The sequence below is a fragment of the Amblyomma maculatum genome, chromosome 7, assembly GCF_055883805.1.
Source record: "Amblyomma maculatum isolate TAMU_Amacu chromosome 7, ASM5588380v1, whole genome shotgun sequence".
Classification (NCBI taxonomy): Eukaryota; Metazoa; Arthropoda; class Arachnida; order Ixodida; family Ixodidae; genus Amblyomma; species Amblyomma maculatum.
In genome coordinates this window covers 138,978,115-138,993,539 of record NC_139350.1, presented here as the reverse complement: position 1 = coordinate 138,993,539, position 15,425 = coordinate 138,978,115, and positions in this window count along the sequence as shown.

Here is a 15,425-nt window from a genome sequence, read left to right as displayed (position 1 = left end):
GTCTCAACAAATCTAAAGATTTTGATGACCTAAAGGGCCTTGCTAAGTGGCTCAGAACAGCCGTACCCAGTTTCGAAGAATATACGTCACTTAAATTGCTAAAATGCACTGCTCAACGCATATTGCTTCCTTCTGATGTTGAGGTTGTCCATTCCAGTCAAAGAGAGTTGGTCGTAAGCACACGGCTAAAAGATCTAAAAACTGCTCACTAAAACGCCAGCCGCGTTCTGGAAGGCAACACACCCGAACTCATCAATGCACTCCTCTGCACAGCGAAGCACTTTGTCATCTGGCCACAAGTAATAAAGATCCTTAAATCCATTCACAAAGCATAACCGTCACCTGAGCGCGTTCGTATAAATTCTGTAAAATTCTTAACGATAAAAAGATCATCAACCTGTAAAAGGTCAAGATTTTTCAATATCTTGCTTGTTTTTTTTTTTTTTTTGCAGCTTGGTCAAAAACCGCCATGGCTGAAATGTATTTGTCAGTCGGGTGTATTGTTGGCCCACTCCGGGCATTTCACTTCAGAGAAATCAAGCACCAGGTCAGTGGAAAGCTTGAATCCATTTAATAATCGCTGGAAACTTTCCCATACTGGCGACCGAACAGCAAACCTCAGACGCGGATGCTCGAATAGATAGCCAGCCGGTTTGGCCAAAGTGATTAAACCCATTATCGAATGCTCAATTGCACTTCAAACATCCCGGATATGCCACTCGCCTATAGGGAGTTAATGCGAAAAAATGTCCTTGATAATTTGAGGGAAGCAGAGTTTTCCGCAATTATCACTTTACGGCAGCAACATGCCTTGCAATCAGGCGCTTATCTTTTATGCGTTAACATTAGTACAAGAATGTCAAAAGAAATCTGCCCATGCATCACTTTAGAGGGACTCCAAAATGAGGGAACGAGGTAGCAAAATGAAGAGAGTTAAATTCCACCTCTTTGAGTAAATTCTCCTCAGCTTAATTGTGTCGGTCCCCTCTTGCCCGAACTCGCCGCGGTGCAGATCAACTTACCGTACTGCGGGTTGGGAGTCACAGCTCTGATCGTTATGTCTGTCACGCTGGGGCTAAAAGGTGACTATTGCATCTAACGCAGCTTTACCATAAGAATAACAACGAGTATGTTCAATTTTCAGTTCCGGACTTCTTGCTGATAGGTGTCCAGAGTTCGATTTTCCTCGGTCAGCCCAGAAGCTCCGCCCAACATTACAGCTTCCGGGCCTGAGCGCGTGTTCCTGCAGACGATATCGCACGCCAAACAATGACATAAGCTCCGTAGCTGGTCTCTAAGCTGCTGTAAGATGTTTAAAAAAAATGAATCATTAACAATCATTATAACTAACTACCACTAACTATCATTATCGGTCACTCTCTATCACTAAATAAAATTCTTAATTGACAGCTTCAAATGGAAATAGAACCTCGCGTAATCTCGCGGAGAGATGTGACAATTCTCCCGGAAGCCCACACGGACGTACGGACACTCATCATCCTATAAAGACTTTCGCCCTTAAAAATCTTCGCCCTTAAAAAGCGTTCCGATCCATATGGGCTCATTGTTCGTGCTGTCCAGAAGTTCTTGTTAGCCGGACCACAGCCAACAGGTCTGTAATCGTCGCAGTTAAGCGAAGCATTGTGTACTGGAGCGACGGCTTGCTTTAAATGCATTTGCAGACACTTTTGCCTCCTTTCGAGCGCAGTGAGCTGGGCCAATGGAAGAGCTTTGCGAGCAGCATTGGCAAGCAAGCCCTGTCAAACTGTGTTCTGTAAAACGCTTCGCATATCACACTCCTTTCGTGAAAAGCACCTATTTATTCCCACCTCTGTTATCTATCTTTAGTATGACACATACGCTAAAAGAAACATGCGCGCGGCGCCAGAGCGAAAGAAATGAGTCGTGGTGGCTGATGGTTGGCATCCTCTACTAAAAGCAAGTGGTGGAGGGGGCTTGCAAGGCCATGTGAACATCTAGCTACTTGCTTTAGAACGTAAACAGAGTCCTCTTAGCAAGTTTCCAGGGACCGGAAAATTGAATGTACCTAGTGTTTCACTGCAACTGAATCGGAGATATACTTTTAAGATAACTTTAACCAAATATAAGTGCCTTTAAAAGAAACTATGTGAACTCCGGTCATTTATTCTCGGTGAGTGATTTCGCTGGTTATAACTTATAACTAGGTTTAAGCGTTTAAGTGAGGTCATGGCTGGTCTCGAGTCACGCGCACGCACTTTGTTACGACCTCCGCATTCGCCCAGCGAGCAACGGAAATTTTTCTCAGCACCTCACGCCGCCGCTCGTCGTGTGATAGCGTTGCGGACCTGCCTTAGCCCAGGCCTTCCCTCCGCGTGGCCGTCGTAGCGCCAGTTGCCCGTTGGATTGCAGCAGCACGTGAGGCAGCATCACGCGCTACTTTATTTTTATTTTCTAGCTTTAGGGGTTCTAGGAGTGTGCCCAGCAAACCCATACGCTCTCATTGGGTGCATGCACTCTGCTTGTCATGACCTATCCAGTCTTCAGACTGCCGGAGAGCCAAAGGCTGAAGGGAATTTTGTTAGCCTAAGCCGGAGCTCTTGGCATTTTTGGACAGACTTGTGAATTTCTTTGAAAAGGCTGTGGGCTGGACAAATATTCCTAAGGCGCTTCAGATACAATTGAGCCGCATTTTGAATTGTCAGCTCTGCTCAGACGCCCAGAAGGCGGACAACAAGTATGTTTCCTTAATTGCTGAGAAATTCGTACGAATACTCCTTATTAAATTACACGAAAGCGGTCGCCGAGAAAAAGGATAAGTCATCTAATTATGTCCGCAAGCCTTCAAGGCAGCATTTTCTGGACTAATGTTCCGTGAGGTAGAGTTACCCCTGCTTAATTGTGTAATAGGTTCCATAGCAAAGTATTACTGTGTTTAACACAAAAAAAAACGTGTTTCATTAGCAGTTTTTTTACGTGGAAGGCGCGAATCGATAACTTAGTATGTGTGTGTAGCATTTTATTGTGTCAATGTGCAAATGGTGTTCCATAGTTTACATCATTTTATACAAGCCGGCATAAAGCGCCAAGTTTCATTGTGTAGGTAGCACATCTAGTGGCTATCACAGTTGGCACTTGATTACGCTGCAAGAAAACCACAGCTCATTAAAAGTGCACAGTGTTTCCATTGGCTTAAGAGTAGCATGTACTAAACATGGCTAACACAGAGATCCATTAAGCACAGAAGAATTAAAAATTCAGATTTTATTTTTTTTTTCGTACTTGGTACTGTCGTTTTCGTTTTCCTTCTATTAGCTTACATTGAAGAAACTCCGAAATAATAACCCCAAACTGAGTAATGCAAATTAAATTATTCAACAGATGTAAGCTTACCAGTAGGCAAATTCAGGGTAAGAGTTCACAGACCCAAGTAGCACAAAGTGGGCTATGACGTGGGGGCCCTCATTGGGCCCGTGAGGGCAGCCCATACGGGCCCCATGCGGGATTTGCAACACGTACCAAGAGGGGCCCCGCGTGGGCTGCCCAAATTCGCCGTGATCGGTCCCAAACCGTATCCGTGTGGGCAGCCCAAATGGGGCTGCCCGCATTCAGCCCAAATACGGCTGCCCGCATTCAGCCCAGGTAGACAAATGTGAGCAGCACACCAGAACCATTAATGGGTCCCACGTTTGTGCAGGCAGTGACATCCCATTGATCAAGGTTTCAATTTTTAAGTCGATTAATTCCTCCAATACCTGAATTGTACAGGCGCGGGATTTGCGAAAGCCAGTCCGTTTCGGGCTGACCCACGTGCTGCCCTCATGGGTTGAATCGGGCATTTTCAGGGCTGCCCAAGTTCCAATAATCAAGTGTGAAGCATTAAGCACTATTTTTTCTTTGCTTGTATGCTACACTCAGTAACATGAGAGAAATTTATTCCCAACACTACAATAATGTGGGCTGGCCCACATCACCCCAACACGTTGGTCTGAATATTTATTTCGGTGCTGCGTGCAGAATAGTAATGCCGTAGGAAACATTTGGAGGTCGTTCAGTACATACTCGTAAAGCGGAACAGTTGCTGTTGCATAATTTCTGTCGATACTGCATAATTAACGTAGTTTTTAGAGTAAACATAGATAGTCTTTATTCATTGCATAGATATGCTTAGGAAAGTTATGCGAAACCTCCAGAAGAGGCAATTAATGACCGGTATAACATGATATACATAAATAAAATGGTGCCTTAAATATAGGGTGGAGACGTTTCAGAGCGGTATGCCCGCCTACGGCCAATTTATGGCCCACTGCGGCCTTTCATGGGCCACCCCAATTGGGCTGACCTTATTTTTACCGCATGGACTACGAATATATGTTGCATTTTCCCGCAAGTACCCCAAGAAATACCCGTGTGGGCACTGTGGTGGTGTGCTCGCTTTTCAGCCCGGCCGCAAACCATGTGGGACCTATTCGGTTTTTGCGTGGGCCGCCCCAATCGGACTTCCCCGTCATCTATTTGCTTTAGGCCCACATTTGCATCGCATCTGCCATAAATTGCCCCGCAAGTGACCGATGCGGGCAGAAGCGGAAAGGAGTACGTGCCTGCCCCGCTAACGGCCATGCGGAAATTATCTAGGTTTTTGGTGGGCAGCCCTATTTGGGGCAGCCCAGGAATTTTTTGCACGAATTCCACATTTTCGTCTGACCTTCCCTCAAGTGACCCTCAAGGGTCCCATGTTGGCAATGTGCGGGCATACATTTAGCCCCGCCGCGGCCCATGCGGGACCTAATCGGCTTTTGAGTGGGCAGCCCCAGTTATATTAGCCCAGGCTTTTCCTACACAGAGCCCAAATTCTATTTGCATCGGCCCTAAAATTTTCCAAGCGGGACCCTTGAGGGCCAGATGTGGGAATATGTAATCAGTTAGCCCTTTCCACGCCTATAGGATGCTTAGATGGAAAAAGCAGGGGCAAGCCCAATTTGGGCTTGCCCGCTTGATCCCTAAAGGGGGCCCCATGGGTGTTGTTGTGGTTACCCAAGCCCAACTTGCCCATGCGGGCCACAGGTGGGCCACGTAATGTGTGCTAATTGGGGAATGTTTTATTCTATACTAATGGCCACTGAACTGAATGTGAGCAAAGGTATAAATGAAACGCTGAAATGTATTTAATCGACGTGAAATATAAAACAAAACGAGAGTTCATAAAAGTTTACTCGTGAACAACGTACTTGAAAAAGTTCGCGCATAACCTGTTTCAATCTCAGTGGCTGTGGTCATCATCTCTGGTCAGTGGGTCAAAACTTTTTGTTGGGGCAGTATGAATTTAGGTCACGCAACAACTAGCTTTCAAAATGCCTGCAGTCCTAACTCTCATTTACAACGTGATCTACACTTTTGACGCCCTAGAATTTTAGCACTCGATCGTCAAAATATAATTCGAGACTGAGCGATCGCAAACCGGAGGGTGGGCTCCACACACCTCATAATAAATGTTAGGAGAGAAGGAAGGGGGGGGGGGAGCGTCTGTGCCCCCTCCATGCCCTCCCACCCCCAGGTTTTTTTCAGATTTCCTCTAGTTGTCCGAATCCGATACTTTCTTGTTTGCATATTCGATGATGACCGTTTCGTTTTCATGCTTTTAAACAAAAAGTGCCAAATGCTGTGCACAAGTTGTCGACGTGCGCCTCCGCTTGAAGCGATGGATCAAACATGCGAATACGGGCGCTTCCGTCGAACATTCTTCGTGCTTGTTTATAGCTGCCTGACATTCTGTAGACGACGTTATTAGGGCATCTTTTTTTGTCAATTCGGATTGGAGTTTGGCGATCTGCGCGTAGTTCTTTATTTACATGCGGTAATGCGATGGCAGTCCAAGAAAACCTCGTACTTCTTTCTTTGTACTTGGCTCACCATATCTTGATATAGCTGCTGTCTGCTCTGGATCGAGTGTCACTGCGTCGCAAGATATTATGGCACCAATCTAAATGATGGACTGCACTGCCTTTTCTGAAGTCTGACCTCGGTCATAAATTCCGCGCATGTAAGCTTTGGCCACTTGACTAACAGTGCTCATGGGCTTTTCTGGCATGGCAATGATAATGTAGATTCCGTTCATGCAAACAATGACTTGGGCTGTGCTTATCAGCGGCTATAGGCAGCCAGCAATGAAGTTTGCTGTGTCGATGACGCGCCGTAACACATATCCAAGCGAGAAGAGCAAATACTTTTCAGGCACTTTCATAGAGCGTTTTCCCACCACCTGCATGAGCTTACAGGGATCAGATTGCACGCTCTGCCGAAGCTTTGCATGGCGTGTGTCGGATAACTGGGCTACATCATGAGCGCCAGGACAAGGACGTTATCTGTCACACGCGTATCTATAATGCTGCTTAATATGCTCGATCGTTTATCGTGAACCAAGCGGCTAAAACAGCATATTGAAGGCGCGTTGTGAAACAATTGCAGAGCCACCTAGGTAGTTAGTGCAAGTTGCCTATAAACCTTCATTTCTCACCCCCTGCCTGGTCGAATATGCCGTGCATAGTCCAAAAAGCACGAGTTTAGGCCCACAGGGACATAAAGGCTGCTTCTGTCATGAAGGCTGCTTTTCGATCTTCCTCACGTATTCGCTTCACAGAGGCATTGTTTAGGTAGTCCAGTCTTTAGGCCTATGCCGTCCGTGCAATGCCAGGCTGACGTGTCCAGGAAGCCTGGCAATCGCGGCATTTAGTGTAATCATTTAGTGACATGAACATCTTTCACGCATGTTCACCACGCAAATAATTCCTACATCAAAGTTTTCATTTTCTGTTCCGGAGAATGTCGAGAGACTTGCCATAAGATTGGGAATTATCGCAGATTTATATTGAAGCCCAATCAATAGCTTCTTATGCTGAGCCTGCCGTTCGCCGCGTTGAGTGGGTTTCAAGACGATCCTTTTGTCGTTCTAATAGTCCAGTGATCATCTGTATAGTTGTACTGAGCACAGCAAGTTCTCTTGATGCGATTATGTTTCTGCTAACTACAACTCTCGATTCCCTGCCGATATCGTCTTCCATTCCTGAGAAGCCGTATGAGAAATCTCGTTACGCCTGCAACTCGTCTGTGCCGGGACCAACTTCGTCCGCATCCGCGTGGAATTTTTAGCTTCGTTGTTCTCTTTGCCTCCAGCAATCGCTAGTCTCACTTCCAGCGTTCCGTTCACGGGCTCACGTTCGCCTGTGGTTCGTTTAAATAGTCGCCGTCGCCATGTCAACCATTTTAACACACGATGACACGATCTATTATACAAAAGAAAAGGAACGTACGAAAGATTAAACTGGATAGCATGCTATCGAGGATTACACGATAACGATTCACGAAGCCTCGTTTCTTTTCCACTCAGCTCCTTCAAATCCTAGAGCTTCCCCCTCTTCCAAGCTGCGCTTGGAAATCGAGGTCCGTATTGTGCTCCCTTTATTCCTGCTCTCTTACTGTCCTCCCGCCTCGAGAACTACACACTAGCTCAAGTCTTCACGGATAGCAATTTTCTCAGTCCGCTTGAGAGGGTGAGTGAACCAGTACCAGGAACATGGAAGTAAATTGCAATAATATGGAAAGTTGAGCGTAGGTACATGATTGGAAATTACGAGCGCTGCGACGGAGAACAACAACGAGAGAGTAAAGACAAGGACAGGCGCTTTACTTGTCCTTGTCTTTACTCTATCGTTGTTGTTCTCCGTCGCAGCGCTCGTAATTTCCAATCCGAACATGGAAGGTATTCCCCCTTTGCGATGCCTGCAGTGGTCCGGCTTTGGTGTCGAGGCGCGTGGAAAGCATGACCGAAATTACATACAGGCTGCAGTGAAGTCGGTTATTCGTACCAGGCGCGGAAGTGATGCACACGTTTTAGTAAACAGCAATATTCATTACGATGCACTCGTAAATCTTGTGGTTTTATTAACGTCATTGAGCTCCCGACTAAAATTACAGAACCTACTGAAACGTTGATTGACTTATATGGCTAACATCATGCGAAACAAAAGTGACAAAGAAGCTGGTGTTTTAATGAGTGATATCATTGATCGCATGGTGCAGTTTTGGTTTCTCTCGAATTTTTCCTCACGCCGAAACCGGGGAGCCCATCCAGTTATTTTCAGGCGGAGCCTTACAAAAAACAACTATACTTTCGCAACTTGATAACATCGGTAGAGCACTGTTGTACGTTTACAAGATCCGAATTCGTTTTATAACCAGTTTCTTGAACAAATGATTAAACTTTATCATCGACACTGCATTTCCTTTGGTATTGCATAAAAAGAGCAAGAAAGCAGTGGATAACTCACGACCTTCGGCGAGGAATAAAAGCCCGTAATGAACTTTTTAAATGGTTCGTATCACCAAGAGACATATAGATATTAAAGAAGTTTAGGAATTCCGAAAAAGTCAGTGGCCGATTTAAAGAAGTCTCGTACGCGCTACTACACTGATAAATTTTACAGTATTCACTTTGATCCGCGAAAAAAAGCATGGTGCACAATAATGAGCTTGTTGAGGCAACCCGCACTGACAGGTGTTATTGAAATCACAACCTACGTGGGAGTGGTCCGGTAAATCGGTTATACGTCCACAGGAATATGTTTCCGCAAGCTAAATCTCTCTTTTAGAGTTTGCTTGCCCCGTGACGTACTTTTGCTGAAATACATCGGGTAAAGCGGTATGCGTCTACGCTGGTACGACTCCGGCAAACAAGACGTTCTATCATATATAGATAGAAAGATTTGAGATTTAGCCTACCAGAGACGTACTATATGGTACTGTAGACATATACCGGTTTTCCTGAACCCTCCTAAGCATTCGCATTGACTGGTGGGGTGCAATCGTGCGTTCAGCGCCAGCGTAGGAGGCTTCAGTAAACCGGTATACGTCAACAATAGTACGTCTCACCAAGCTGAACATCTGTATTAGATACAGCTTGATCAAGATGTACTATTGTTGATGTGCAGTGGCTAACGCGGTACACGTTTACGCTAGTACGCTGCTGACAAATCTCTCTGTTGGCCGTGTTAAGTGTGCGGCTTAACTGACTAGCTTCCACATAACCTGCGCTGAGCGTGCCCACTGCACGAAGCAAATCGCTCCCAAATCTATCGGTCGCCAGTCCCCGCGGCTGCAGCTTGGATGGGGCTGAGGAAAAGCAGTAGAGGGTTAACGAGAATAGGTCCGCAGCAGGCGATATAAAGATCAGAGGGCACAAGACAAAGTAAACCAAGTAGCAGCGACCATTGGAGATCCTGTGAGTGTAGTTCGGCATTCGAATGCGATGAGATCGGCATGGAGCGTTGCATAAACGGATGTTTAGCAGTGATGTCAGGTGGACATCGGCTCCCGCATGTCGCTGAATTACGAAGGGGCCTAACAGAGGGTGCACGAGCGATGTCTTCACCAATTTATCTCCACCCTAAGCTCGAATGGTCACTTTGTGGGCATCAGTGGCAGCAAGATTGATAGCCATGACTACTTCTCTTTGCTATTTGTATTGCGAAATAAATCTTTTCATTATAGTTTGGTCCCTGAGGATGGTCCTGCAATCCCAGTGGAAGAGAAAATCTTGGTGTTATTAAGGCCAGACAATTCCTATTTTGACAACAAGGTCTGGGGATCTTGGATCTGTAACATTACGAAGTTCCCATTACGAACTGGCAAGTTGAAACCTCGAAAAAGGTCCCGCAAGCCTTAGCTGTTCTAGAACGTGCGCCTGAGCGAATCTAGGCGTCGTTTGCTACCCCTTGCATGGTACCGACCTTGTCACAAAGGTTTACTGGGTAAAGACGATGAACTCCGTACATATAGGCCAGGTCGGAGTCGTTGAGGTTGAGGTTGATGCGATTATAATTACATAATGGGCTGGTCAAGGCACACAGCACCCAGGAACCCAGGCCAATGTGCTAACGTCACTACAAGAAATGCACAAGATAGAAAGACCAAGTTTTACAACTAACTCTGTTGCTTGTAAAGGTTTTTTTCTCCGTTCGACAGGATGGCCAAATTTTCTCATTTCGTGAGGTAAGTCGTCTCTGCTTGCTGATGATGGATGCTTTGCTAAGGAGTTACTGATGCACAGATGTCAAAGCTATTCCGACTTTCCGAAAAGGCAAGTGGAAGGTGGCAGCGTTGCTACTGACCTGTGCACAAACATGGTGACACTGTCAGAACAATGGCAGTCACACATCGATGAACGGGCCAGAACTGCACATTACGATGATGACGCTCGTAACTCGAGAGCTGAATCGGGCACAAATGGTCCTCAAGGCCAGTGGTGACCTGGCTGGGGCTCGGATTGCACTGTGTCCAGTCGCTTCCTGATGACGGCGAGCTGCACCAGCTTCTCGAAGAGGATGTTGTAGAACGGGCGCACCATATACTCTAGAATCAGATGTTTGAGTTCCGGGCAGTCGGCCAGCTCATCACGATTCTGCAGAGTAAGTATACGGAAGCTCTCACCTTCGATGGCCATTCGTTCGATGATGGCTATCTGTCGAAGAGCAAAGTCTATCATCTCTTGTACGGACGATGAACGACGCACAAGGTAGGCATACTCATCAGCGCTTACGGTCTCAATATTCATGGCTCCCTGAGGAGACACCATTTTGATCTTGACTCGTCTTTGTCCTCCTCTTCAGTTCTCTTTATCTACTTGTGCAGTGCAGGAGTTTCTTAAAATTGTTATGCTCCATTTAAGAAATTGGTTGTGGACATGATGGGTTGTATACCTTATAATTTCTTTTTCTTGATTAACGATCGATACGAAAGGTTGAAGTTAAGAAGTTTGTTTTGTTTCAGGCAGCAGTTATGAATTTCCGAAGAAGGAAAATGTCGTCGTCTTCTGACAATGGCACACGCACGCGGCATGTCAGGTCCAGTGCGTAGCTGCAAATAAGCTGCTCAAATGGGCGGCCAAAAACTAAAACTTACTTCACGGCATGGAATAGTCAGGACCGTAATGAGATTGGCGGTAAGGAGAAACAGTCAGACGTTCCACCAGTGACGAAGGACGAGGTCAAGAAAGCACTAGAAACTATGAAAAGGGGGAAATCAGCTGGAGAGGATCAGGTAACTACTGATTTGCTGACGGACGGGGGAGGGATATCGTGCTAGAAAAACTGGTCACACTGTATACGCAGTGCCTGGTGTCATCGACGGTACCGGAACCATGGAAGAATGCAAACATTATCCTCATTCATAAGAAAGGGGACTCTAAGGACCTTAAAAATTACAGACCAATCAGCTTACTGTCTGTTACGTATAAGGTATTTACTAAGGTAATCACTAATAGAATTAGGACAACCTTAGACTGCAATCAAGCAAAGGATCAAGCTGGGTTTCGGAAACGGTACTCTACTATCGATATTATCCATACCATCAATCAGGCGATAGAAAAATGCTCGGAATATAACCAGCCTTTATACATAGCATTCATTGATTACGAAAAAGCATTTGACTCAGTTGAAACCTCGGCGGTGATGCAGGCATTGCGAAATCAGGGGGTTGACGAGCCGTACGTGAAAGTGCTGGAAGATATATATAGTGGCTGCACAGCAACCATAGTTCTGCATAAAGAAAGTAACAAAATTCCCGTAAAGAAAGGTGTTAGGCAAGGAGACACAATCTCCCCAGTACTATTCACAGCTTGTTTAGAGGAAGTATTCAGAGACTTGGAATGGGAGCAGTTAGGGATACGGGTAGATGGAGAATACCTCAGTAATCTGCGATTTGCTGATGACACTGCCTTGCTAAGTAACTCCGGGGATGAACTACAAATAATGATTGATGACCTAGACAGGAAACGTAGAAAGGTAGGCTTGAAAATCAATATGCAGAAGACTAAGGTAATGTTCAACAGCCTCGGGAAGGAACAGCAGTTTACATTAGGCAGCGAAATACTGGAAATAGTAGGCGAATATGTCTACTTAGTACAAGTAGATCCGGACCATGAAAGGAAATAACAAGAAGAATAAGATTGCGATGGAGCGCATTTGGCATGCACTCGCAGATTATGACTAGCAGCTTACCGGTATCGCTCAAGAGGAAAGTATACAACAGTTGCATCTTGCCTGTACTCACCTATGGAGCTGAAACGTGGAGGCTAACCAAGAGAGTTCTACTTAAGTTGAGGACAACCCAGAGGGCTATGGAACGAATAATGGTAGAGGTAACATTAAGCAATAGAAAGCGTGCAGAGTGGGTCTGAGAAATAACTCAAGTTACCGACATTCTAGTGGAAATTAAGAAGAAGAAATGGACATGAGCAGGACATGTAGTGCGAAGAGAGGAAAACCATTGTCGCTGAGGGTAAGACACTGGATTCCAAGGGAAGGAAAGCGTAGCAGGGGGCGGCAGAAGTTAGGTGAGCGGATGAGGTTAAGAAGTTCGCAGGGGTGAAGTGGATGCAGCTAGCACAGAACCAGGTTAAGTGGAGAAATATGGAAGAGGCCGTCACCCTGCAGTGGGTATAATCAGGCTGATGATGATGATGATGGAGTTGTGACAGTCCTTTATAATTTCGTGGATATATCCCTCCCCCCCCAAAAAAAAACGGGTACAACGTTGATATAAAATAAAGTGATGAAGGCTTGTGACTGAGTTTGGTTTGGTTTAGTTGCGGGATTTAACGTCCCAATGCCACAAAGGCTATGGGGGACGCCGCAGTCGAGGGCTCAGGAAATTTCAACCAGCTGGGGTTCTTTAACTTGCACTGAAATCGCACTGAAAAGCTTCCACCGCGGCAGCGATTTGACCCAGCATACTTGGGCATAATAGCCGAACGCCCTAACTTCTGCACCCCCACGGTGGGATCAGGGGGGGGGGGGGGACAATTACTACTCGATGTTTCGACGAGACGACTGTGTCCATCTTGCAGTCAAAACTGAACTAGGGTTGCGTCAGCTCACTGAATGGAGTCAAGTAACAGCGTGGGACATGTCCTCTAATAACGTCCTGGCAAAGATCCGGTGCACTTATGTCCGCCATAATGTATTTGCATCCTGCAATCATCAGTGACCCCTGGAGGGTGTGCGTTCTTCGGCAGACTTGTAGAAAGGCGCACACACTGCGTGAAGCAACAAAGAAAATAGAGAAGGAAGAAGGGGGGGGGGGCAGTCTTCAGGATCGATTCTGAGGGAATGACGTCATATCGTCAATGGCTCCTGTCTGTGCTCCCTTTACGAATCCTCGTTTACTACATAAGTCTTCCTACTTTCTTAATTCCTTTATTTGTATCTGTATTACCTCAAGCATACTCATTAGCATACAGTCGTAATTGAAAAGGATACCTTGCACAGATATCTTGCCTGTGTGAAAACGAACACTCACCCCCGCCATGCGCTGCCGCGACGCCCGATTTCCACGCCTACAGTGAGGTTCCAGGGACTTTGGCCTCCACATGTGGGGCGTCCTACCAGTCGACGGATAAGGCAACGGCACACCTTCTACTCATCCCCCTCCTATGAAAAACGGCCGCTGCGTTAGGTTTCGGGGAGTAGTGAAAGGATTATAGCATGATATTGCAGGTATACATGTCGCCGGTTCGAACCTTTATCACAAACTAAAGCAGATGCATGGAAGGCAAAATGGCATCACACCAGCCGTAACGCTCCACAAAAAATGATTGCTTCATAATTTGATAATAAAGAACTGAAATCAAGCGCCATATGGAGGTACAGTCGTGAGCAGCCTTGTCTAGAGCGCTCCGACGCTGCTCGGCGGAGCAAGTCAGTGCCATCTAACGTTACGCCCTGGGTTCGGTTACGCGTTTTTTGCGCATGCGCGGCAAAAACGGAGGGATGCCTGGCCATCGCTTCCATGAACATCCTTTGCCTTGTGAATTCATTCCGCGTCACCAGGGCTGCGCTGCCTGCATTTGTGACGTTGTGACGCTGGCCATGGGTATCGCCATGCCTCCAGTGTTAAGAAAGCGTAATGTGACGGCCAGGCAAGGAAGCACGAGTGAATGATCGCGCGCTTCTGCATACGCGCCGCTCGCCGAGGTCTCGCCACGCATCTGCGCAGCGTATTTAGCTGTGAGGGACGGCGCCTTTCGCGTCAGCTCAAACCAGCCAAATTAGCTGCTTCTGCCCAGGGATATGGGAGCATTTTATGCAGCTGCAAGTGCAAGGGATTAAATGACTCCTCAACAATATTTTGATTGGCATCTGTAAGACTAAACTCAAGTGCTTTCTCTTTAATTCCGAAATAAAAAAAGCACGAGGTGACATGAACAGAGTGAAACACTTATTTAAATGTTTGAAATTACTAAGAGGTACTAACCGATAAAAATAAACACGCACAAATGGGGAAACAATCCATGAAGAGAATGAAAAACAATGCGGCGTGACAACGATATAATGGGAGAACAGGATAATTATGAACGCATGAAAACAATGTAGTATACGTGACAGGGATAAATGACGACACTGATAGAACATCAGTAAATGGTCCAATTGGTGACACTGTTGCAACTTATGGAGTCGATGAAAAGGCAAAGTAATCTCTCAATCAGGTCATATCACTCAGTACGGTATGGTACCCCCCTTGGCCTCTTTCACACTGGCAATTCTGCTTGGTAATGAATCGTAGAAGGGGTCGACAAAGTTGGGCACATTTCGTAGGCAATTCCACTCAGCCTCAATAGCTTGCCACAACTGTTCACTGCTGGCGATACCGAGTCCACATCTTTTGTATAATTTTTTTAAGGATTCCCCAGACGTTCTATTATTTTCAGGTCAGGACTGCGCGCTGGCCAATCCAGGGGCATGATTCCGAGCTCATTCATGAGGTCTCGAACAGCTTTTGCTGTATGAATGAGGGCTCCATTTTGCTGGAAATGGAACAGACCATCGGGAAATGGCCCGTCGAGAACGCATGGAAGAAGCAAGTTTCAAGTATCCACGAGTCGCTCGACGATGTCATTTTTTTTCGATTATGTATATCGGCCCCAGGCCTTGATAAGAAACAGCGCCCCATACGTGGACTGTTGTTCGGCTGCTTGAGCGAATGCTCCACACATAGCGTGGATCCCACCTGCAATGCGAGAAAAATGCCAAGATATATTACTGCGCTTTCCCAAGAGCTACGTGCCCTACAGGTGCGAAGAAGATACTTTAATGCCGCAAGAAAAATGCACTCAATTTAATTGAGGCAAATGAATTACAAATCTAATACTTATATGATTACTCATTTTAGTGCTGTTCTTCCCCTCCAGATAGTATCCCTCTGTGTATTCCGAATTTGCTAGAAAACATTAAAATGAATTTGAGTGCTCCCAATCACAATCAGTGGTAAGATGTTTTATTCCGTAGAAAATGGCGACCTCAACGACAGCAAGAAATAAAGAAATAGCAACGCGATCAGCTATAAAGCCATTTTCCGTACGAATCAGTTGAAAACATTACGATTCGCATTATTTCAAT